Raw genomic sequence first — 23,409 nt, 5'->3', positions numbered from 1 at the left:
TAAGTGCGTCCGTGTCAACCCTCGCGAGCTGGACAAGCTCCCACAAAAGCCGAAAATAGTGGCCGCGAAGAGATTGGTGGAGGAACTCCACAATTTTGTGGATGAGAGGAACAACGTCCATAATGAGATCAAGGACATGGTTCACAGGATTCGTAAGGCGTTATTATCGGCAGTGAACGAATTCGATACAGCAGCGCTGAGGGCCGATGTAGCGGAGCGCGCATTGGCACAAACTAAGGCACATGCTGTTGAAGTTCCGCCGGAACGAGACATTTCCGTTATATCCTAAGATATCCTAAGAAGCAGGGGAAAGGGAAACTGCTCGGGGTGGAGAGTACACCAGCCTCCATGACTCCCAAAAGGGCAAGAACCTCACCGGGAGATGACAGGCCAGGCGGACTCAAGAGACAGACACGGGCGGAAGCTGTCGCTGTCGAAGGGACAGACGCTACTCCACAGGGAGAAGGATGGAGTACCGTTGTAGGTCAGAAGGAGAAGAGAAAGAAACAGCTGAAGCGAAAAAAAGGCAAGGAAAATGGAGCAGAACGGGAAAGAAAAGCCTCCACCTCGTAAAAAGACGCCGAAGGGGGAAGCTGTGCTCGTAAAGGCTAACGACGCTACGACGTATGCAGCGCTTCTCAAAAAAGTTAGAGAAGATCCTAAGTTGAGTGACTTAGGCGAAAACGTGATAAGGACCAGGCGCACACAAACCGGAGAGATGCTCTTCGAGTTGAAGAAGGACCCTGCGGTTTAAAGCTCGGTTATGCAGGAGCGCATTGCGAAATCATTGGGATCAGAGACGGAGGTCAAAGCCTTAACTCCAGAGATGGTGATTTTGTGCAGAGACCTGGACGAGATCACGTCGGAAGAAGAGCTGCGGGGTGCACTACAGGCGCAGTGCAATCTAGGCGAGGTGCAAATGTCCAGCCGGATTAGGAAGGCGTGCGAAGGCACACAGGCAGCGATGATTCGTCTGCCAGTAAACGCTGCGTATAAGGCACTGGAAGTAGGCAAACTGACTGTTGGATGGTCAAAATGCCCATTGAAAGCCGCCCCGCCAGTGAACAAACAAATGGAGAGATGCTTCAAGTGTTTGGGCTTTGGACACCGGACAGGAGCTTGTAAAGATCCAGATAGATCTAACATGTGCTGGAAACGTGGGGAAACAGGTCATCTTGCGAGAGACTGCACGCAAAGACCGAAGTGTATGCTTTGCACTTCAGAAAACGGAAATGACCATCAGACGGGTGGCTAAAAATGCCCAGCCTACAAGAGAGCGATCGCAGGCCAGCAGTAGCGAAGATAATTCAGATTAATCTGAATCATTGTGAAACCGCACAGCAACTGTTATGGCAGTCTACAGCAGAAACGATGTGCGATGTCACGATAATTGCAGAGCCGTATCGAGTTCCCCCTGATAACGGCAACTGGGTGACAGATAGAACGGGTTTGGCTGCGATACAAATCATGGGTAAATTCCCTATTCAAGAAGTGGTGGAGAGTTCATGCGAAGGCTTCGTGATTGCCAAAATTAATGGCGTCCTCATATGCAGCTGCTATGCACCTCCAAGGTGGACCGTGGAGCAGTTCAGCCAGATATTGGATCAGTTAACCGATAAGCTGATCGGACGAAGGCCGGTAGTCATAGGAGGTGACTTCAATGCCTGGGCCGCTGAATGAGGCAGTCGAGTGACCAACACAAGAGGATATATCCTGCAGGAAGCTCTAGCGAAGCTAGAAGCTAGAGCTCGGTGAGCACATTTCGGTGAGATTGGAAGAAGTCTATCATTGACATCACGTTCTGCAGTCCTTCGTTGATGGCAAGTATGGACTGGAGAGTTAGTGAGGAGTACACTCATAGCGACTACCAGGCGATTCGCTACACCGTATGGGCTAACGAAATCCTAGTGCAACACGAAGAAGGATAACCAGTGAACGGTGGTGGAAAACGAAAGCCTTTAACAAAGACCTATTCGTTGAGGCACTTCGACCGGACAGCAGTACCGAGATCATTGATTCGGCCGAGCTAACAAGAATGATGGTAAGGTAATGCCACGAAAACCGAGAAGCAATCGGCGTCTAGCTTACTGGTGGAACGACATGCTCAGTACGCTACGCGCTGCTTGCCTTAAAGCTTGGAGGCGGGCACAGAGAGCAAGGACGGAACCAGAGAGACAGGAACGCAAAGCGGTATTCCGGGAAGCTAGGACCGCATTGAAACAGGCTATCCAACTTAGCAAGTCAGGCTGCTACAAGGAGCTGTGCCGAGAGGCAGACGCCAATCCCTGGGGGGACGCGTTTCGAGTCGTGATGGCGAAGATCAAAGGCCCATCGACGCCAGCTGAAATGTGCCCGGACAAGTTGAAGGCAATTGTGGAGGATCTTTTCCCGAAACATGAGCCGACCATGTGGCCGCCAACACCGTACGACGAAGAAGGAGAAGCAAACCCCTTAGATCGACAAGTGTCCAATAGTGAGCTTGCGGAAGCGACTAAACGCCTGAAAGCGAAGAAAGCCCCGGGTCCGGATGGAATACCGAACGTTGCGTTAAAAGCTGCGATCCTGGCATATCCGGACATGTTCAGGAAGGCGCTGCTAAAGTGCCTGGACGAAGGTAATTTTCCAGAAATGTGGAAGATCCAGAAGCTGGTGTTGCTGCCTAAGCCAGGAAAGTCACCCGGCAATCCGGCCGCGTACAGGCCTATATGCCTATTAGACACGCTCGGGAAGCTCCTTGAGAGAATCATCCTCAATAGGCTGACGAAATGTACAGAGAGAGAACGCGGGTTGTCGAATATGCTGTTCGGATTCCGTAGAGCAGTATCGACGGTGGATGCAATTCGAATAGTGCTCGAGAGTGCTGAGAAGGCGTCCAAGCAGAAGAGACGAGGAGATCGGTACTGCGGCGTGGTCACGATAGACTTGAAAAACGCGTTCAACAGCGCCAGCTTTGAAGCCATCGCGGCGGCGCTGCACAGAATGCGGGTCTCCAACTATCTGTGCAATATCCTGAAAAGTTATTTTCAGGGTAGAGTTCTGACGTACGATACGAACGAAGGACATAAATCGATGCGCGTTACCGCGGGTGTTCCCCAGGGCTCCTTACTTGGTCCAACTCTTTGGAACGGGATGTACGACGGAGTGTTGACTTTGCAGCTACCCAGGAAAGTGAAAATCGTGGGTTTTGCGGACGACGGGTCACTAGCGGCTACGGGCGAGACTCTTGAAGAAGTGGAGGTATTTGTGATGGAGACGATAGCCATGATCGAGCGCTGGATGAGCGGTGTTAAGCTGCAGATAGCTCACCACAAAACGGAGGTGCTATTAGTCAGCAACTGCAAAGCGATCCAGCGTATGGAGATCGTCGTCGGAGGCCATGCGATTGCTTCGAAGCGATCACTGAAGCACTTGGGAGTGATGGTCGACGATCGGCTAATTTTCAACAGCCACGTTGACTGCGCCTGTGAAAAGTCGACGAAGGCAATGAACGCAATAGCGAGAATCATGCCAAACGTAGGCTGTCCAAGAAGCAGCACGAGGCGTCTGCTAGCTATTGTCTCGTCATCGATACTCCGATATGGGGTTCCTGCTTGGGGTAATGCACTGCAAACCAAGCGGAACCGGGAAAAACTGAAAAGTGTGTTCCGGCCGATGGCCATTCGAGTTGCGAGCGCATATAGAACGATATCGTCAGAGGCAGTATGCGTTATTGCTGGGATGCTACTCATCTGCATCACCCTGGAGGAAGACATCGAGTGTTATCGGCGAAGAGACACCAGAAACGTAAGGAAGGAGGTGAGAATCCGATCGATGGGGAGATGGCAACAAGAGTGGGACAGTACGGAGAAAAGGAGGTGGACCCACCGGCTCATCCCAAACCTGTCGGTGTGGATGAACAGAAAGCATGGTGAAGTGATCTTTCACCTGACGCAGTTTCTGTCGGGTCACGGATGCTTCCGGAAGTATTTACATCGGTTTGGACATACTAATTCACTGTTATGTCCAGAGTGTGAGAATGTCGAAGAGACTCCAGAACACGTGGTATTCCATGGCCTAAGATTTGCGGAAGTACGTAGAGGAATGCCTGATCTATGGGCGGACAACATCGCAGAGCGAATGTGTCACGAAGAAGGCACGTGGAATGTGGTCAGCAGAGTCGTGACGCAAATACTGCCAGAGCTGCAGCGTTGATGGAGAAGTGACCTGCGAATAAGCTTAGTCTCGGGGAAAAATCCAGTGTGAGCCCAGTGAGCAGTATTTGGCCTCGGGTCGTCGAGGCGCCGGCGAACCGGGAGTCTTCTGCCAACCGGAGTCGTCGGACCGACCTTGGCACTAGAACAGCCAAGCTGCTGAAGAAAGAAGAAGAAAGCGCTTCGGGTATGTAGGGCACCGCGCAATGCGCGAAAGCGTCCCCTGCGATAGCCGGCGGTAGTCGGGGCACCATCAGTGCGGAAGTTTCCTTCACCGGAACTAGTGGACCACCTTCGATGCCGGGGGGAGTCAGGAGGATTCGAGATAGGAAGTTTGTGGCACGACCGCCGAGGGATCGAGTAGCAGTGGATGAGCCAGCCAGTCGGCGAACTAACATAAGCTAGGGGCCGGAATTTTAGAAGAAGTGCATGAGTAAAAGTTTGAACATTGCTTTTTAATTCAATGCTTATGTGCCAAAAAGTTACAATGAATTGTGGCTATCGTATGAACGATAGGCAAATATCCATCTGTAACCTGAAAAAACTATAATCATCATACATCTAACTCTTTTTAGAATTATCTGTCCATCTATTTTTTATTATTTTGTCCATAGTATAATTAGTTGCTGTAGTTCCAATTTTGAATATGCCAAGATTTCATACAGATCGTTTAAAATTTTTGTATATAATTTTAAGACAATCTAGCATCTGTTTGTTGGGTATAATGAATGGAGATAGAGTTGTATTGAGAATTTTCAGCCAAATTTTTTATTCATAATTAATCTTTTCGATTGTTGATGTGAAATGTACCGCTTCTGATCTTTGCTTAATTTCTTACATTTAATCACGTAAATATTAGAAAAGAAAGGGTGCTCACTATTTAGAATGTTATCAAAATCCATCAGCATTGATGCAAATATCGAAAGATATTAAAATCAAACGTTGTCAAATCAATTATAAGATTTTGCTTCCGCAAGTGTTCTTTCCCATCCTAACTAGCATAATTCTTATTGATTGCTCTCATTAAGTAAACCTTGCGAATAACTCAAACAGTGGAATCAAGAAAAAGATCCATAAAAATCAATTTTGCTTTACAAGGTTTTAGCTTCTCTCAACTCGCTTTTATATGTGGCTCCATTCGTCGCCGGTCAGCATTATTTGCAGGTCGCAAGATTTTTTTCCTTCGTCATCCGAGAACAGCCAGCCACATTACATTATGGGCGATACACTCTACCAACATATGTGCGTTCAATCTTGCCATCATTGGGTCAGTCGGTTGTCTTGTGTCGCTACCGCGCTCGTTCGTCGTTCTATACTGGTATGACTAATTGCAAGATCATCACAAGGAAAAGCATTCTTAACGCCGTTTACTTTGATCTCCAGCGGGAAACATGAGCCTCTTTAGCTCAGTGGTAGAGCGCTGGTCTCGTAAACCAGCGGTCGTGAGTTCAAACCTCACAGGAGGCAGGCGGACTTTTTTTTGGTTAAAATGTTCGAACGTTCTTATGTAAATGTAATTGAATGTAAATGGTTGAATAAGTCCGTTTTCATCTTTTTAATAAGCGAGGAAGGGAACAACACCGCAAGGTGACAATTCCAAGTTCAATATATTTTTACGCCCCAATATGTCAGCCTTAGTTGGGAATCATCTTGCAACAACTCGACCAACCCCATAAATTAGTTTTGTTCAGGCAATCCAACAGAATAAGAATTAATATTTTTCTTTGCCACCCTTTCCACAAACGACGTGAATACGTTTTTTGGAATCATTTGACCTTTCACACGAGTAATACCACGACAGATGTCTCTTATCAACCCGTCCCATTTACCCGTTGAGCAGAAGTTACTCGCCTGGCTTGCCCCCAGCAATAAAACGATTTAATTTATCTTCTGTTTGCCTAATGCGGCTACAGACATCGACGCATATATTAATCGTAACATTAGAGCGCTCGTAAAGCATACAAACAAACTAACCAACCATAACGTCGGACTAATAGGGCAGAAGCGGAAGGGACGTGCCCAATGCAGAACGCCGCCGGGCTAATGGACGAATAAAATCAGAAGAGGAGTGAAGTGGGTTGTGTCTTCTCCGTGTGCCGCTCGGTTCTCGGCGGAACCCTTGTTCGACATTAATATCGATTGCATGTTAAATCTGGAGTGATGTTGAGTTTCTCTCTCGATTCACAATCGACCATCAGGGGTCTCCAAGTAGGTTCTTAAGAAATTTTGAACCAAACTTGAGATACGTGATCGATTGCATTGGCGAAGTGGAAAAAGTTGGCCGGGACCCAATAAGGCACCTATAAAGCACGAAAAACTTTGGAAAACGGACAATTAACAATGTACCGTGACACCAAGAAAGGATTTTGATTGAAAGTTTATGACATAAAACATTGAATTCACAAATTGAGACAGGATAAAGACTGCTCCAGAAAGTATGAACGCATCTGGTTTTCTGTAGTATTAAAGTAGCAGAACAAGTCAGCGTTCTCAATATTTGCTATCTTGCGGTTCCATGCTAGCTGGCGTACTTTCTTCATTATATTCTGCTCATACGACTTAGCGACAAGTTTTGATACTGATTTGAAGACACTAATTTCGCATTGTTGAGAACCCATGTTGAGCAAATTTACACAATTACAACCATCACTGTTGTTGGCAACTGCTCTATGACCGCAAATACACACAATCCCGCCAAATGGATTCTTCTTCGGCGGATAATCGCAGGATGATTACGGGGCTCTTGCGACGGCACAATGACGATGAGGCATGGGTGCAAATTACACCGACATGCCATCTGTCGTTTGCTTTGTGCGAAGGTGAATTGGTGGCAAAGCCGTGCAGTAAAAATGAGCATCGCGCGCGACTTCATCCCGCCGAGTTTGTAAACCGACCGATTCGAAGGTGGGAACGTAGGAAGACAGGTGCCGAGGGAAGGCCGGACCGGGTAACCGGATGAGTAAAACGGCGAGTTTGGTTCGGATTGGTGCGCATTGCATCAATAAATACCGGGATTAATTTCACAACCTCTGCGGAATATAATTTATGGTACATCGATAATAAATTACGACCGATTATAATTGATTTAGCGTGTACGCCGAGATAAACCTTTAGACCTATGCGTCACGCTCCATTATCAGGTAACAGATGACGATGCAGCAGCAGCAGCAGTGCCAATGCGTCATAGTTGTGGCTCATTTGGGTTGATGGCTGTGTTTCAGGTGAATGTGTTTTTAATGCATTGTAATTACGATAAGAATTGGATATTTTTAGTCGTTAGATTATGGGTATAGGAATGCGTTAGCTATAGCTTTTTAACATCAGTTTCGGCCACGTCTTGAACGCAGTTTTATGACTTAGCAACAGCTTCAAGCTGAAATTTATTTGCAAGCAACAACAACTATAACAACGAAAAACTGACTTACATTTACTTACGTGTTCTTCATTACAATACGAAACTGTCTTCTGTTTGGTTGCAGATACGCATACTCATCCCTAGCAGTACATTTCAGAACTAATTTGGCTGCAGCAAGTTTAGTATAAGACAGATTCCACGCAGAATTACACACCGACCAAACTTGCTGATAGTTGATTCGATTGAAACTTGTCACAAATTTTCGGTATTGGAGATAAACTGTTTTAAAGTAATTTAAAATCCAGTAATTTATGAAAAAAAATGCATCTAAGAAACCGTTCATTGTACAGAAGAAGGCATTGGTAATTTAATGATACACAATCAGCAATGGTGTTGATATTTATTTTTTATTTGAAAATTTCGCCGTATTACATGTAAATGTTTTAAAAAGCCCGAAAAAAAAAAAGATTTCCAGGCGAAAAAAATATAATAAACATTATTTTATACTTTGGTTTTCATTTTCTGAGAAATTATATCATAATACTTGACATAGACTAGGCGTTTAGAACCACAACTTGAAATATTTTTTTGTTGACGTATTGGCAGAATCTCCTCTATTTTAGTAGGTTTACTGCTCCCTTACTTGTTTCTTATTTTTGTGATTTTTTCAGCAGTAAGCACACATGTTAGCAAAAAAGAAGCAACGGAATTGGTGCTGTATTACTTTGTTTGGCAATAATATGAATATTTGTTCAATGAGATGGAAAAGGGACAGATCCCTCAAAATACCACCTGTTGCCCAAGTTTAACAATTTGATTATTAGATTTTTTAAACTCTAAATACTATCATCAATAAGAAATCTATAAATACCCTACATTTGCTGGAGTAAATAAGGGCCTAATAGTTAGAAACAAAGCAATTCTGATTATGTGTTTAATTATTAGTTTTATTTACAGAAATTTTGAAAACAGATTGCTGATAATTCTACAAAGCATGGACGTTGTTGTTTCCAGGGTTCGGATTTCTCACTCACTCACGCGACAACAGATCGCTCCACCATCCTTTTTATCCGGATAAATTACAGTGCGATAAACTCCGGGACAAGCGATGGTGCGAAAAATTGTTATTCCTCTTCCCATGTTTCGCGAAAAATAAATGCTGCTTACTTTGCCGCTCCAAACCGATGGAATCTGACGATGCGCCACGATAAGTAGTAGGTTCAATACAGCATTTTTTCTTTCCTCTTTCAATCAGTTCATGTGGTGCCGTGGTTATAGTGGGCGCTCTAAACATTTCAAAATTGTTTTGGGATCGAATCCCGTAGCAGCCTTTAATTTTTGTGAATATGCTTGTGAAATTTATCTGGACAAGAGACGAGAAGGAAAAAATGGTTGATTACAATTAAATTATCCAGCGATCCGGCGCTCACGAACTTATCGCTCGTCATTCTATCCGGATAAAAATGTTGTGTGAGAATACTTCCTCACAGGGGAACATGAAAAATCACACTCCGCCAAAGGGATTAATCCTATGTTTTTTTTATTCATATGAGTGAGAATTCCGAAGCCTTTCCAATATCAGTATCTATAATCAAATCAAATCAAATTCAAAAGTTCAATGTAAATACGTTACGTTTATGTAAGTCCTACGTCTACTCTCGGTTATGTTTAAAACATTACCCATTGCTCGTTTTCGATTTTGAAATCTTTTTCCAAGGGGGGACTTTTGGGAAAAACTAATGATTTTTCAATAATTCCAAAATGCAATATCCGATCGGGCCAATTTTTAATATGTGACCGCATTCCCCGTCGAATGCAAGTGAATAGGGTAATGCTAAGTTCCAAAAAATGTGTCTACAAAGTTTGTACACAAACACACATACAAACACGCACATACACACACGTACATACACATGCATTCATGGGGGCAGCAGGGACTTTGTCCAAGGGCTTGACGACCCCTCCCCATGGCCACTGCGAGTCAGATCGGGACCATCGTCCCTAACCCCTAATCCCAAGGCGTCAAGCGACCCGTGCCGAGGGGATGCATGGCCAGGGGGGGGGGTGAAATAATAAGCTAGGCCTTTAACGGAGCCTGTGGGGTACCTGGGCACCCTCCACAGTAATTATCCCTTACCGCGTCATGCTGGGCTCTGGCGTGGTAGACCTCTTTTCTCGAGCAACTCGTGGGACCAAAATGGCAAACCAAGTCAATTCTTCAATTAGTGGTAGTAGTGTAGGCGACAACCCCTTCGCAAGAGGTGGGTTGTTCAGGTTTCCGCCTAGGAGGCCAGAGGAAATAGTCGGCAGCTCGGTGCGCAGCGCCAGCGTGGGTCACTTAACCTTCATCTCGGCTAAAAAAACGCCGGTAGAGGTTATTGACGGCCCATGGCTTGTGGAGGCGATGAACCGCAAACGCGATGGGCTTTCGGCCTTCGAGGTGGCGACGGAACAGCTGGACACCATCATCGACTTTGCGTTATCGAAGCATAATATCAGTAAGGACCTCAAGAGGAGCTTGCTGAAACTTCGAAAGTCAATGTTGGACGTCAAGCTGGAGAGGGCGGTCGGGACGGCCAAGTCTAAACCCGTGAAATCCGTGGAGTCGAGGTCTACCCAGACTGAGGCCCAAGGATTCGCGGACTCGGGCAAGGTCGAATCGACCGAGGGCGTGCCAGCGAAGACGGTGGTGCCAAAGTCTACCCAGACTGAGGCTCAAGTATTCGCGGGCACGTCGGGGGTGACTGCTCCAACGGAGCAGACACAAAAACAGGGGAGACAGTCTCCAGGGGATGAGCTCCCTGGGTGCCGCTCCAAAACGCGGAGGGTTACTACCCCGAACAAGCGTATTGGGGCTGGGAAGCTGAACCCCGGCCAGGTACCTCAAAAACCTGGGGAGGAAGGACCTGGAAAGGTCCGTCCACCCAGGAAAGACGGTGGTATGGGGTTACGGCAGGCTGAGAGTTCTCAGCCGCACCAGACCAGGGAAATAGAGGGGGATGACGCCTCCTGGACCCTGGTCAAGAACAAGAGGAAACCGAAGACGTCAAGGGCCGAAACGAAGGCCCAGGCGAATGAGGGTAGCAAGAAGTCTAGGGTAGGCGCCAATCGCTCCAGGGGTGATGCCCTAGTCATTACGGCGGACGAGGCTAAGTACTTGGTCGTCTTGAAGGCGATGAGGAGTGACGTCAAGCTCGGTGAACTCGGCGCCGATGTACGTCGAATAAGACGTACCCGGATGGGCGAGATGATCCTCGAGCTGAAGCGGGGCGTCTCGCAAAAGGGCGCCGCCTACAAGAAGTTGGCGGAGGAAGCCCTAGGCGGGACGGTCAATGTGAAGGCACTCACGACGGAGGTGAAGGGTTAAAGACCTGAACGAGATCACCGAAGTCGAAGAGCTCATCACGGCACTGCGGCGACAGTGTGAAGTGGAGACGCCCACTGCAGCCGTTCGGCTATGGAAAGGTCCAGCAGGGACGCAAGTAGCATTGGTTCGGCTATCTACAGCGGACGCCTCCATGATAGTCAAGTTAGGGAGCGTCAAGGTGGGATGGTCGGTATGCCCTGTGGGCATATACGAGCAACCCGAAGTTTGCTTCAAGTGCCTGGAACCGAGGCACAAGCAATGGGACTGCAAAGGCCCTGACAGAAGCAATCTCTGCCGACGCTGCGGATTGGAAGGACATAAGGCACAATGCTGCACGAATCCTCCCAATTGTTTGATTTGTTCCAGCAAAGCTGTGAACAGCAAGCACTCCATGGGGGGTTCGATGTGCCCGGCGTTTAAGCGTGCTGCAAAATCACAGTGCAGGTAACGCAGCTGGCTTGCTCGGCCTCGCCCGAGTGTCCGGTGTGCGTAGGTTTAGAGGAAACGGCGGAACACGTGTTGTTCGTGTACCCGCGTTTTCGCACAATGCGTGACCACATGCTTGCCACATGTGTTCTGGACACTACCCCGGACAACCTAGTCTGGAGGATGTGTAAAGATGAAGTTGGCTGGAACGCCGTTTTATCGGCTATCGTCCAAATCGTCTCGGAGCTACACAGAAGGTGGCGCGTGGACTCGAGGAATGGCTAGTTCAGGCGCAAATAAGAGCTGGTCCAAGGGTTCGCTTCATGGGTCATACCGGTGGTCATGCTCTGTGGTCGAACTCGATCCTTTTATCGAACAAGTGGCCGCGCGAAGAACAACATGGTATCGTCGCTTTCGCGGCGTCGGTCAACCGGGCGGGTTCCGAGCCCGAGGACGGAAAGGGGTCCTTGTCAAGGCTGGGGCAGGCGTAGGCACCGCGTCGGCAAGTCACTCTGTGTGCTGGCGAATAGGCCCTATCGCAGAAAGGTCAATTTGGGGTGCACGCGGCATCACCATTCTTGATACCAGTCGTGTAGAGGGAAGCAGGCGCGAAGTCGACCCTTCCCACCTTCCGAGGACATAGGGCGTGGTAAGGCCACCTGGAAAGCCGGCAACGCGCTGGCACGATACCATGGTGTTCTTCTAAAAAAGCGAGTTACGATGTTCGGTGCTGCAAGGATACGCAGCTAACGCAGCCTACGGATTATGGTCTTGGCGGCAATGGAAACGGTTTAGCGGGTCGGGGATGTAGTCCTGCCTCCCTCGTTTGCTGTTGGAGGTGGTCCCTAACCATGCACTTCCTGGACAACCCAGGATGTCTGTTGAGCAGATTCCCCCTCCATTGCTCAGGAAGAAAAAAAGACGTCACCTCGGCTCGTCGAGCTGAGTCCATCGGTATATAACACTATGGGTCCCCAGGCCTTCTATTAAAAGTTGTTTTGGAGTAAATCGTATAGTCTTTTTGTGCAACTTTGTCAAAAAAAAAAAGACAAAAAAGCAAAAAGAGCAGCCAGAAACAGGTTCATCTGATGCTCATAGAGTAACTAGATGTTTTAGTTAAAGATGAACCCCGTTATTATGAATGAGGTACCGTTCAAATTATCGGGGGTCCAAGGTAGTTCATTTTACGACACTGGTTTATAGATACCAAAACTAACGCCGTGTTTCACTCAAACGTGCACTCACAGACTCCACACAATGCAATGCTCGCCGGGTGGTTTCTGCAAATTATGGAGGATAGTGCTTCTTTTGACAGAAGCGACACGTGTTACAATTGCACGATCTAACGAGTGCTAATTATTCGGCTTCACCGTCCCGAGAACTCTTCAGTGGATGCTGCTCACTCACTGTAAATTGGTTAAAGAATTACCTATGAAATAAAGAAGGAAAATTCTTTGAGAAATGTTATAAACTTTTGCTTTAGACGCCTGTTTCCAAACTCGGTGTCGAATATTTTGTCTCTTTCATGTGTACAAAATTATAAATTTGTAGATTTTGGGTTTTCGACCTTCCGGCCTTTTCCTCCTTCGACCTATTGTCCCTTCGACCTTTTCTCTCTTCGGCATTTTGTCCATCGATCTTTTGTTTTTCGACCTTCTGTCCGAAAGCTCTACAATTGGCGGTTGTGGCGCAGATACAACCTTCTATTTTTTCCATTTTTATTTTATTTTGCTAAATGCCTCTAAACCGCGTAAATCTCATAATCCGCGTAAAAAATGGATTATATTCCATAATCCACGTAAATTTTTTTTGTTTTGTGTTATTATGTGTTATTACAATCTAACTCCCACTGTCTGGCAGTGGCATTATGGATAGAATATTCTTGCAACTATTTAAATTTAATATAATTGCTAGAATCTTAGATCCGGGAGCTAGAAGGTGATAGCTCTATTGTAACTCCTATAGCCCTATTCAAGAACTCAAGCATTCCGAAGCTATAGTCGTGTACAATAAGCCCCGCGTGATTACATCCACATATCATAAGGATATCTGAAGTGGATTCACACTTCCTGGATCAAAATTTAATTGTCTGATCCTGGCGCGTATTTAGTAATAACATCTATCAATATGAAAAAATGGTCCGGCTCTTGAGAAGGAAGTAAAACGCTCATGTCGACGGGACAAGCGAGCGTGGGCAGACTCTCTGGCCGACGAAGGAGAGAGAGCCGCCGCAACCGGGGACATTCGCCTTCTCTACGATATCTCACGACGCTTAAGCGGGGCGAAGATGAATGCAACGATGCCTGTGAAAGACGCGAATGATCAGTTATTGACCGACCCAACTGACCAGCTGAAACGCTGGTTCGAGCACTTCGAACAACTTTTTCAAGTGCCAACCAGGCCATCACCACCTCGGCATGATCTGCCTAGGATCCGACGTATAACACGCGTCAATACCGAAGCTCCATCACTGCTAGAGATTCAAACAGCCATCCAAAGCATGAAATCGAATAAAGCCCCAGGGGTCGACCGCATATCAACCGAGATGCTCAAAGCTGACCTCATGACATCCGCTCAACTACTGCATCGTTTATTTCATAATATCTGGGACACCGCAACTTTCCCGGTCGACTGGATGCAAGGTATCTTAGTAAAGGTGCCCAAAAAGGGTGACCTGACTGTATGCGATAACTGGCGAGGCATTATGTTGCTGTGTACCGTTCTCAAAGTTCTGTGCAAAATTATCCTAGCCCGGATTCAGGAGAAGATCGATGCGACTCTCCGGCGGCAGCAAGCCGGATTTCGTGCCGGAAGATCCTGTGTGGACCATATTGCGTGACATCATTCTGGAGCAGGTCAACGAATTCCAAGAGTCCCTTTACTTGGTATTCATTGACTACGAAAAAGCTTTCGACCGTCTCAATCACGAGAATATGTGGGGCGCCCTGAGACGCAAGGGAGTTCCTGAGAAAATCATCGGCCTCATCGAAGCACAGTACAAGGCCTTTTCGTGTAGAGTGCTGCACAATGGGGTCCTGTCCGACCCTATCCGGGTCGTAGCTGGTGTGAGGCAAGGATGTATCCTATCACCGTTACTGTTCCTCATCGTAATCGATGAGATTCTGGTAGGTGCGATTGACCGTGAACCAAACCGCGGGCTGTTATGGCAGCCTATAACCATGGAGCATCTAAACGACTTCGAATTGGCTGATGACGTTGCACTCCTCGCGCAACGGCGCTCTGATATGCAGAGTAAGCTCAACGACCTTGCCGAGCGCTCCTCTTCGGCAGGTTTAGTCATCAACGTCAACAAAACCAAATCGTTGGATGTAAGCACGGCGACTCCTTCCAGTTTCACAGTAGCCGGGCAACCAGTGGAGAATGTTGAAAGCTTCCAATATCTTGGTAGCCAAATGGCGTCGGACGGTGGTACCAAGATCGACATAGGCGCACGGATCAAGAAAGCAAGGGCTGCCTTTGCGAGTTTAAGAAATATCTGGAAAAACAGGCAGATAAGTGAACGCACCAAAATACGAATTTTCAACTCTAACGTGAAATCTGTGCTGTTATACGCTAGCGAAACATGGTGTGTATCAGTGGAGAACACTCAACGGCTGCAGGTGTTCATTAACAGATGCCTGCGGTATATAATTCGGGCATGGTGGACTCACAACTGGATCTCAAACAATGAGCTCCATCGTCGTTGTCAGCAGAGGCCGATAGCAACAGAAATTCGGGATCGGAAGTGGGGCTGGGTCGGCCACACTCTACGTAGGGGCGGAAACGAAATCTGTAAACAAGCATTAGACTGGAACCCAGCGGGACATCGCAGCAGAGGCAGACCCAGAGGCTCATGGCGGCGAAGCCTCAATAAAGAAATAAAAGAAGTCGACCGAAATCTAACCTGGCAACAGGTTAAAGCGATAGCCGGGCAACGCTCAGGATGGAGATCTTTCAAGTCGGCCCTTTGCACCACCGGAGGTGTACAGGATCCGTAAGTAAGTAAGTAATATGAAAAAATGTATTTATGATTTATCAAAAATTACTTACCATTTTTTCAACATTATCCGTACACTAAACATGTTTGCGCATTTACATTCCTTGATCACATTATTAGTAAAGGCATTGCCCGTGCTAACAATCGATCACTCTGTGCTTGCACAAACATGCAGGCTTCTGTTGCTCTTTTAATATTTTAACTATAATGAATAGGTTGTCTTGCTTCTGACGGAAATTGTGCAAAATCTCCATGTAAAAAAGAGACGACAAAACAACCCTACAACACTGAGTAGATGAAAATTATTTGTGAATTTGTTTGATAAAAATAGACCGCTGATGGCGACGCGTCGTCCTCAATGGCTAACGGCCCATAGACTATTGTTAAAAATCACTCCACAGTAGATTGCATATTGTAACAGACAATTTTTTTTTGCATTTCCGGCCCTTTGACCATTTGAAGCGCATAAGGACATGTTAATCCGTTAGCTTACATAAAAGAAGCCAAAAAAGAGTTCCATTACAGAAAAAACAGAAAAAATGTAGAAAAATTATACTTAAGGTCACTCTTGACGGAATCCAAGTTTGAAAGTGCTCGCGTTTTCAGGGGCACACCACTCGATACGGAAGCAAAGCACAACTGTCATTTTTATTATTTCACGCATGCTGCGACGCAGCAAAGCTAAATCAACAAAAATGACAGTTGTGCGCCGCCTTCGTATCGAGTGGTGTGCCCCCGAAAACGCGAGCACTTTGAAACTTGGATTCCGTCAGGAGTGACCTTAAGAATTTTTGATCCAAATGAATGAATATCAAACCGGGAACCATGCGCATTCTGAAGTCTTGAACAGCAACTTTGAGGAAATCCAAAAATATTCGGTGTGCTGCACTCCAAAGCTTACAGATTTGACAACGATTTTCCCCTTGACCGCAAACTTTCACGGAAGTAAATCTTCACGAAAATCTACCAAACTTGTACGGCAAGCTGTCAGGTCGTAACACAGATTTTGCGGCATATGTCTGTTGACTCCAGTCGGACTTTAGCTTGACGATATTCGTATCCAGCGTTTGGCGATTTTTGTCAGTGACCACATTTTGAAATACATATAATCCCGGTTTTATTCCTATTTCAAAGACCAAAACTGACGTGGCAAAAAATATACGTCCATCTTTACTCATGGCACACTAAGAACTTTCCCACGTAAAAAATCTTTGTTTTGAGGGAAAACGCGTAGGTTTTAAAAACCGCATAGAAAAGTGTCACAGTTTGTCTACTGTCACTATAAGTGATGAAATGTGAAGTATCGTGAACAGGGTTTCGACTTTTCGTTTCAATGAAACCAAATCAAACGTTTTGCGGGCCAATGTAGAATCTTTTTTAGCTGTTTATGTTGACGTTTCTCTCTCACTAGATATTAGAGATGGGCAAAACGGATCACTTCATTGAAATGATCAGATCTAGCTCATTCAGTCTGATGATCTGGCTCTTTTATACGGATCTGATCTTTGGATCAAAACGTAAGGAGTATGCAAAATGGTGAAACGGTTGTCATTCTGGACCACACTTTTGACCCGTATAGACAATAATTTCACTCCTCTCTCGCTCACAAACATATAAAATTTCTATATGAAACATACAATAATTTTTTTATATCGTCATTTCCTTACAAATGGTTAAATAATTTGCCGATTTGGTGAATCAGATCTTTCAAAAAGTGAGCTTTGAATCATTTACTCACTTCAAATATCCTGATCATTTTAACGGTTCCGGATTTGAAGGACCATCTCTATCTCTCACACATCAATCTTTTCTCTAGAGTTAGCCTTGGAAGATAAACAAAAATCTTACCCATTAGATGAAAATCCTTTTTCGTTTCATCACTTTTCTGCCGTCATGCTGGGATTCCTATGTACCATGCAAATTCAAACTTCGGATGCTTAAGCACTATCTGATATATAACCAGTCTGTTAGCACGCATTTTAAGTCACATCGTTAAGGTAAAATACGACAGAGTCCAAAAATGGCAGTCAGAATCTCCATGTTGGCCCTCACCTTGCGTTTTTGCAAAAAACTTAAAAGGCGTGCTAACAGTTTGGTTATATATCAGATAGTGCTTAAGCATCCGAAGTTGCAGAAATATAATTTTTTAGGAGATTGGTCCAACCATTTTTTCGTGCATGTAAGCAAACGTGAAAAACTGCTATGTGCGAGTTATTGCGTAGAATATTTGCAATTTATGATAATTTGGACGGAATATTTCAGAAAATTTTTCATACGAATTGAAGCGTCCGAATTTTGGGTACGTCCGAATTCTGATTATCCACTGTACATGGGATGGTTATGCCTAGAATGGCAGCTTACCACTCACTCACTTTTCGCGAGAATTAGCGCAGAACAATTACAAAATTGTATGGCCGCGTCGGGATTCGAACCCAGAATATAGTAACATTAATAACCTAAGCCAGTCCACATCGCTATCAGTATGAAAGCATTATTTGTTCCACATGAGCTACTACCATTTGCATTAACGAAAAGACAAGAATATGAAAGAAAAAGAGCAAACCAACGTTTGGTGACAATCGAAGTGAGTGAAAAATGGTTATCACTCTCCAGGCTGCTTTTCTTTCCCGAAAAGCGATTTCTCCCCGAAAATTTTTGTGAGGGAGCATCCAGCGTAGACGATTCCATTGCGTTCTTGGTTCTAACTCTGTTTGAGCTTTCTGTGCTCGATTGTCCATTGAACAACAACCCAAAGTGCTCCATCCACCTAACAGTAGTTCTGCCCGCATGTTGTAGGTCATTTTTTTTTCGAGCAACATACCGTTTACAGACAAGTGTCTATGGGTCTGTGACTCCTATGCGACCAGATTGTGTCGTATACAAACGGCTGCAACCGAATCTTACTGAATATTTGAAATTTCTTCTTACTCCCGTTTCTAACACCGGAGGATTTTTTCTCAGCTGCTCTCAGTTCTTTGTTCTCTGCTTCGACGTATAGCCATTACGATTATGTGGCTCACAGCCAGAGTTTTCGAAGATGTCGCTCTTTGACACTCCACATCAAATCTGCCTTTCCAATAGGTTCCTTGTGTGGCTGTTGTACTGACCTTCTTGCAAACTTGCTGCCGCATTGCGCTCAGTATTTTCTCTGCCGGGTCCTTATTCAACCTTATGAGCGTATTGTTTCATGGATCTTGGTATTGTATTGGTATTGTATGCTCAGCCGCATGGTTGTTTCATGCCTAGAACACGGATGACAACTCATGAAGGTTCCAACAGGGTCCTGGTGCTCCATATACCGAGCTTACAATCAGTTTCCGTTAAATATAGCCATGTTGATTTTTGCCTTTCGGTATTCCACAACACCAAGGTTGCACAAGAACTGAGACAGTTCACCGTGAGCGGCACAAGACTATTTTGTTGGGGCATAGTTGCGGATACATACAACCTTATTAGTAGTTAAAAAAAAGGTAAAAAGCACGGCTACATAGCAAATCCATTTTCGGGTTGGCGTTATTCTCGTTATTCTCTTCGTGATAGCCTCTTGAAATACGGATGTATTAATATGAATTTTTTTAGGAAGACTGGTAGTTATGTTTCAGTGGGCGATGTAATGCAAAGGATTAAAAGAAATATTGTCACTTAATATCGCTTAGAACGCTTAGGATAAAACCCAAGTGAATCCCGTTTCTTACAAACTGGGCCAAATTGATCATCAGGAGAAAATAGCATAGAATAGAGCTTCTGAAAATCAATTACACCCAGGTTTTTTTTACACGGTTTGGTTTTGGTCGTTTAAGACCTTCAGTGTCAATGAAGCAATGAGTTAACCACACCAAAAAATTCACAAAAAATCAAAGAAAATTCAGGGGGTATTTGAAAAGCTGTAAAAGTTCAGGTTAACCGAGAAAATAAAGAATTCCAACCGTGTAAAAAAAAACCTGGGTGTATATCAAAGAGCCCGGAACTCCGGAAATTGGATTCCGAAGGAAACAAAAACACGTGATTATGTGCTCGCAACATCATCATCATCATCATCATCTCCAAATCTACATAGTATCGGCATGACGAGTGGATCCCTTTTTTACTTTTCGTTCATCGTTTTATAGGTTGTTTCCTTTTTGCCGATCCCGACGGCAACCAGTCATCATCAGAAGAGAATTTCAATTTGATTGAAGTCACTCGTGTTGCAATGTTGGCTCGCTTTTAGCAAAGGTACAAGCAGGAAAGGCAAAAAACCATCAACCGTACGTACGCCGGAAGTAATTAGGTTCCACTGTTTCTTTCCTTTGGTGTAGACTAATGGGAAGGAAACAGCAGTTATCTGGGAGATGAAAGAAATGTTCAATCAATAGTTTTTGTTTATCTGAGAATTACTTTTTGCGCTTGTTCAGTATGGAATGACTTCACCAGTCTATTGGCGCACTTAGTACTACTTTTTATTCTATTCAATTCTGGCTTAGCTGCATTGCTTAATAATAATTTGAAAAACACATTTTTGATCTAAATATCTGCAGCGCTAAAGAGCAAATATTTTTCGATGTTTTAGCATCAGTGGACCCTGGACGGGGGTCTGATAATTTGAACGGTACCTCATTCATATAAACGGGGCAATAATTTTTCTATTCAATTCTAACATTTGATGTGTTGCTGTGAACATGCTCGAAACAGGTGCTCCATCAACTTTGCCCAAAGTGGTGGTAATGAAAACCGACGAAGCTGTCTGAAATAAGATTAATTCGTTATTCACATACAAAATCGCAATAAACAAGCAGGCAAATGCGTCACATGACGATACTTTTCTTTCAGAATTTTAATGTTGCCTTTATTGGTTTCCGGTTGAAGGAAAAAAAAAAACAAAATGTTGAAGCGTCTTGTGTAACCAAATTCAACTTCACTAACTGGAATGTTTGTTCTAGTTTGGCGCTTACCCACATCTACGGATCATTCATTAAAATGCTTCAATCCGATTCCCTGCAATGCGTAATTCTACGTTCAATTCGAAGACATGCCGGCGGGGTAGCGAGGGCGACCATAATTATACAACGCAACACCCCATTCAGTCAATTTGTTTCCTTTCGGAGCTGCTGTTTGTTATTTGAAGTTTCTTTTTTTTTCTGTTTTTTATCGTTTATTCTCTTTTAGCACCTCTTCAGTCATTTCCCATTAAATCGTTCATCGCCAGCCAGCCGAGTCGACCGACCATCAGCGCGCCGTCCGTCCGACGACATGCACGCAGCACATCACACCGAGAACACGGCACCAGGCATGACTGCTGGGGATATCAACAGTAGGGTGTCCCAAAACGTGCAATTGTGAGTCACTTCCAAATTATACGATTAATAATTCAGGGGAAAGTGGAGAGACTTAAAAAACACATTAATAAAGTTTAAAAAAAAATAAAGTGGAGAGAGTTGATCCTATGGGAGACTTGTACCCCGAGACTTGTTTTACTGCGAACCAGAGCAGTTTTGTTTAAGCGTATTTTTTAGATCCTCTAGTTAAATGATCGCTATGTGGTGAGTTACAGTCAAACCTCCATGAGTCGATGTTCTATGACTCGATATCGACTCGGAAGCCTCCTTTCAAGAGGCTCGGAAGCCTCCTTTCAAGAGGCTCGGAAGCCTCCTTTCAAGAGGCTCGGAAGCCTCCTTTCAAGAGGCTCGGAAGCCTCCTTTCAAGAGGCTCGGAAGCCTCCTTTCAAGAGGCTCGGAAGCCTCCTTTCAAGAGGCTCGAAAGCCTCCTTTCAAGAGGCTCAAAAGCCTCCTTTCAAGAGGCTCGAAAGCCTCCTTTCAAGAGGCTCGAAAGCCTCCTTTCAAGAAGCTCGGGAGCCTCCTTTCAAGAGGCTCGGAAGCCTCCTTTCAAGAGGCTCGGATGCTTCCTTCGAAGAGGTTCAGAAGCCTTCTTTCATGAGGCTCGGGAGCATTCTTCAAAGAAGCTCGGAAGCCTCCTTTCAAAAGGCACGGCCGCCTCCTTCCAAGAGGCTTGGAAGCCTCCTTTCAAGAGGCTCGGAAGCCTCCTTTCAAGAGGCTCGGAAGCCTCCTTTCAAGAGGCTGGAAGCCTCCTTTCAAGAGGCTCGAAGCCTCCTTTCAAGAGGCTGGAAGCCTCCTTTCAAGAGGCTCAGAAGCCTCCTTTCAAGAGGCTCAGAAGCCTCCTTTCAAGAGGCTCAGAAGCCTCCTTTCAAGAGGCTCCAGCCTCCTTTCAAGAAGCTCAAGCCTCCTTTCAAGAGGCTCAGGAAGCCTCCTTTCAAGAGGCTCAGAAGCCTCCTTTCAAGAGGCTCAGAAGCCTCCTTTCAAGAGGCTCGGAAGCCTCCTTTCAAGAGGCTCAGAGCCTCCTTTCAAGAGGCTCAGAAGCCTCCTTTCAAGAGGCTCAAGCCTCCTTTCAAGAGGCTCGGAAGCCTCCTTTCAAGAGGCTCAGGAAGCCTCCTTTCAAGAGGCTCCAGCCTCCTTTCAAGAGGCTCAGAAGCCTCCTTTCAAGAGGCTCGGAAGCCTCCTTTCAAGAGGCTCAGGAAGCCTCCTTTCAAGAGGCTGGAAGCCTCCTTTCAAGAGGCTCAGAAGCCTCCTTTCAAGAGGCTCAGAGCCTCCTTTCAAGAGGCTCAGAAGCCTCCTTTCAAGAGGCTCAGAGCCTCCTTTCAAGAGGCTGGAAGCCTCCTTTCAAGAGGCTCAGGAAGCCTCCTTTCAAGAGGCTCAGAAGCCTCCTTTCAAGAGGCTCAGAAGCCTCCTTTCAAGAGCTCAGGAAGCCTCCTTTCAAGAGGCTCAGAGCCTCCTTTCAAGAGGCTCCAGCCTCCTTTCAAGAGGCTCAGAAGCCTCCTTTCAAGAGCTCAGAAGCCTCCTTTCAAGAGGCTCAGAGCCTCCTTTCAAGAGGCCTGGAAGCCTCCTTTCAAGAGGCTCAGGAAGCCTCCTTTCAAGAGGCTCAGAAGCCTCCTTTCAAGAGGCTCAGGAAGCCTCCTTTCAAGAGGCTCAGAAGCCTCCTTTCAAGAGGCCTCAAGCCTCCTTTCAAGAGGCTCAGAAGCCTCCTTTCAAGAGGCTCAGGAAGCCTCCTTTCAAGAGGCTCAGGAAGCCTCCTTTCAAGAGGCTGGAAGCCTCCTTTCAAGAGGCTCAGAAGCCTCCTTTCAAGAGGCTCAGAGCCTCCTTTCAAGAGGCTCAGAAGCCTCCTTTCAAGAGGCTCTGGAAGCCTCCTTTCAAGAGGCTCAAGCCTCCTTTCAAGAGGCTCAAGCCTCCTTTCAAGAGGCTCAGAAGCCTCCTTCAAGAGGCTCAGAAGCCTCCTTTCAAGAGGCTCAGAAGCCTCCTTTCAAGAGGCTCTGGAAGCCTCCTTTCAAGAGCTGGAAGCCTCCTTTCAAGAGGCTCAGAAGCCTCCTTTCAAGAGGCTCAAGCCTCCTTTCAAGAGGCTCAGAAGCCTCCTTTCAAGAGGCTCAGAAGCCTCCTTTCAAGAGGCCTGGAAGCCTCCTTTCAAGAGGCTCAGGAAGCCTCCTTTCAAGAGGCTCAGAAGCCTCCTTTCAAGAGGCTCAGAAGCCTCCTTTCAAGAGGCTCGGAAGCCTCCTTTCAAGAGGCTCAGAAGCCTCCTTTCAAGAGGCTCAGAAGCCTCCTTTCAAGAGGCTCAGAAGCCTCCTTTCAAGAGGCCTCAGGAAGCCTCCTTTCAAGAGGCTCAGAAGCCTCCTTTCAAGAGGCTCAGAAGCCTCCTTTCAAGAGGCTCAGGAAGCCTCCTTTCAAGAGGCTCAGAGCCTCCTTTCAAGAGGCTCAGAAGCCTCCTTTCAAGAGGCTCAGAAGCCTCCTTTCAAGAGGCTCAGAAGCCTCCTTTCAAGAGGCTCAGCCTCCTTTCAAGAGGCTCAGGAAGCCTCCTTTCAAGAGGCTCAGAAGCCTCCTTTCAAGAGGCTCAGAAGCCTCCTTTCAAGAGGCTCAAGCCTCCTTTCAAGAGGCTGGAAGCCTCCTTTCAAGAGGCTCAGAAGCCTCCTTTCAAGAGGCTCAGAAGCCTCCTTTCAAGAGGCTCAAGCCTCCTTTCAAGAGGCTCGGAAGCCTCCTTTCAAGAGGCTCAGAAGCCTCCTTTCAAGAGGCTCAGGAAGCCTCCTTTCAAGAGG

The 23,409-nt window shown here is 46.0% G+C and overlaps 1 protein-coding gene and 1 non-coding gene across 4 annotated transcripts in view; one reads left to right on the top strand and one right to left on the bottom strand.

Annotated features, from left to right (window-relative positions):
- Nucleotides 1–23,409, bottom strand: part of LOC134213005 (mpv17-like protein) — a 467,861-nt gene that overhangs the window by 165,153 nt on the left and 279,299 nt on the right. The gene's annotated exons all lie outside the window — the stretch shown is intronic.
- Trnat-cgu (transfer RNA threonine (anticodon CGU)) lies at nt 5,586–5,657 on the top strand. Its single transcript has one exon. It is a non-coding gene; the product is annotated as a tRNA-Thr (tRNA).

Source organism: Armigeres subalbatus, chromosome 1 (assembly GCF_024139115.2).
Source record: "Armigeres subalbatus isolate Guangzhou_Male chromosome 1, GZ_Asu_2, whole genome shotgun sequence".
NCBI classification, from domain to species: domain Eukaryota; kingdom Metazoa; phylum Arthropoda; class Insecta; order Diptera; family Culicidae; genus Armigeres; species Armigeres subalbatus.
Note: the sequence above shows the minus strand (reverse complement) of the source record. Positions and strands in the feature narration are given on the sequence as shown.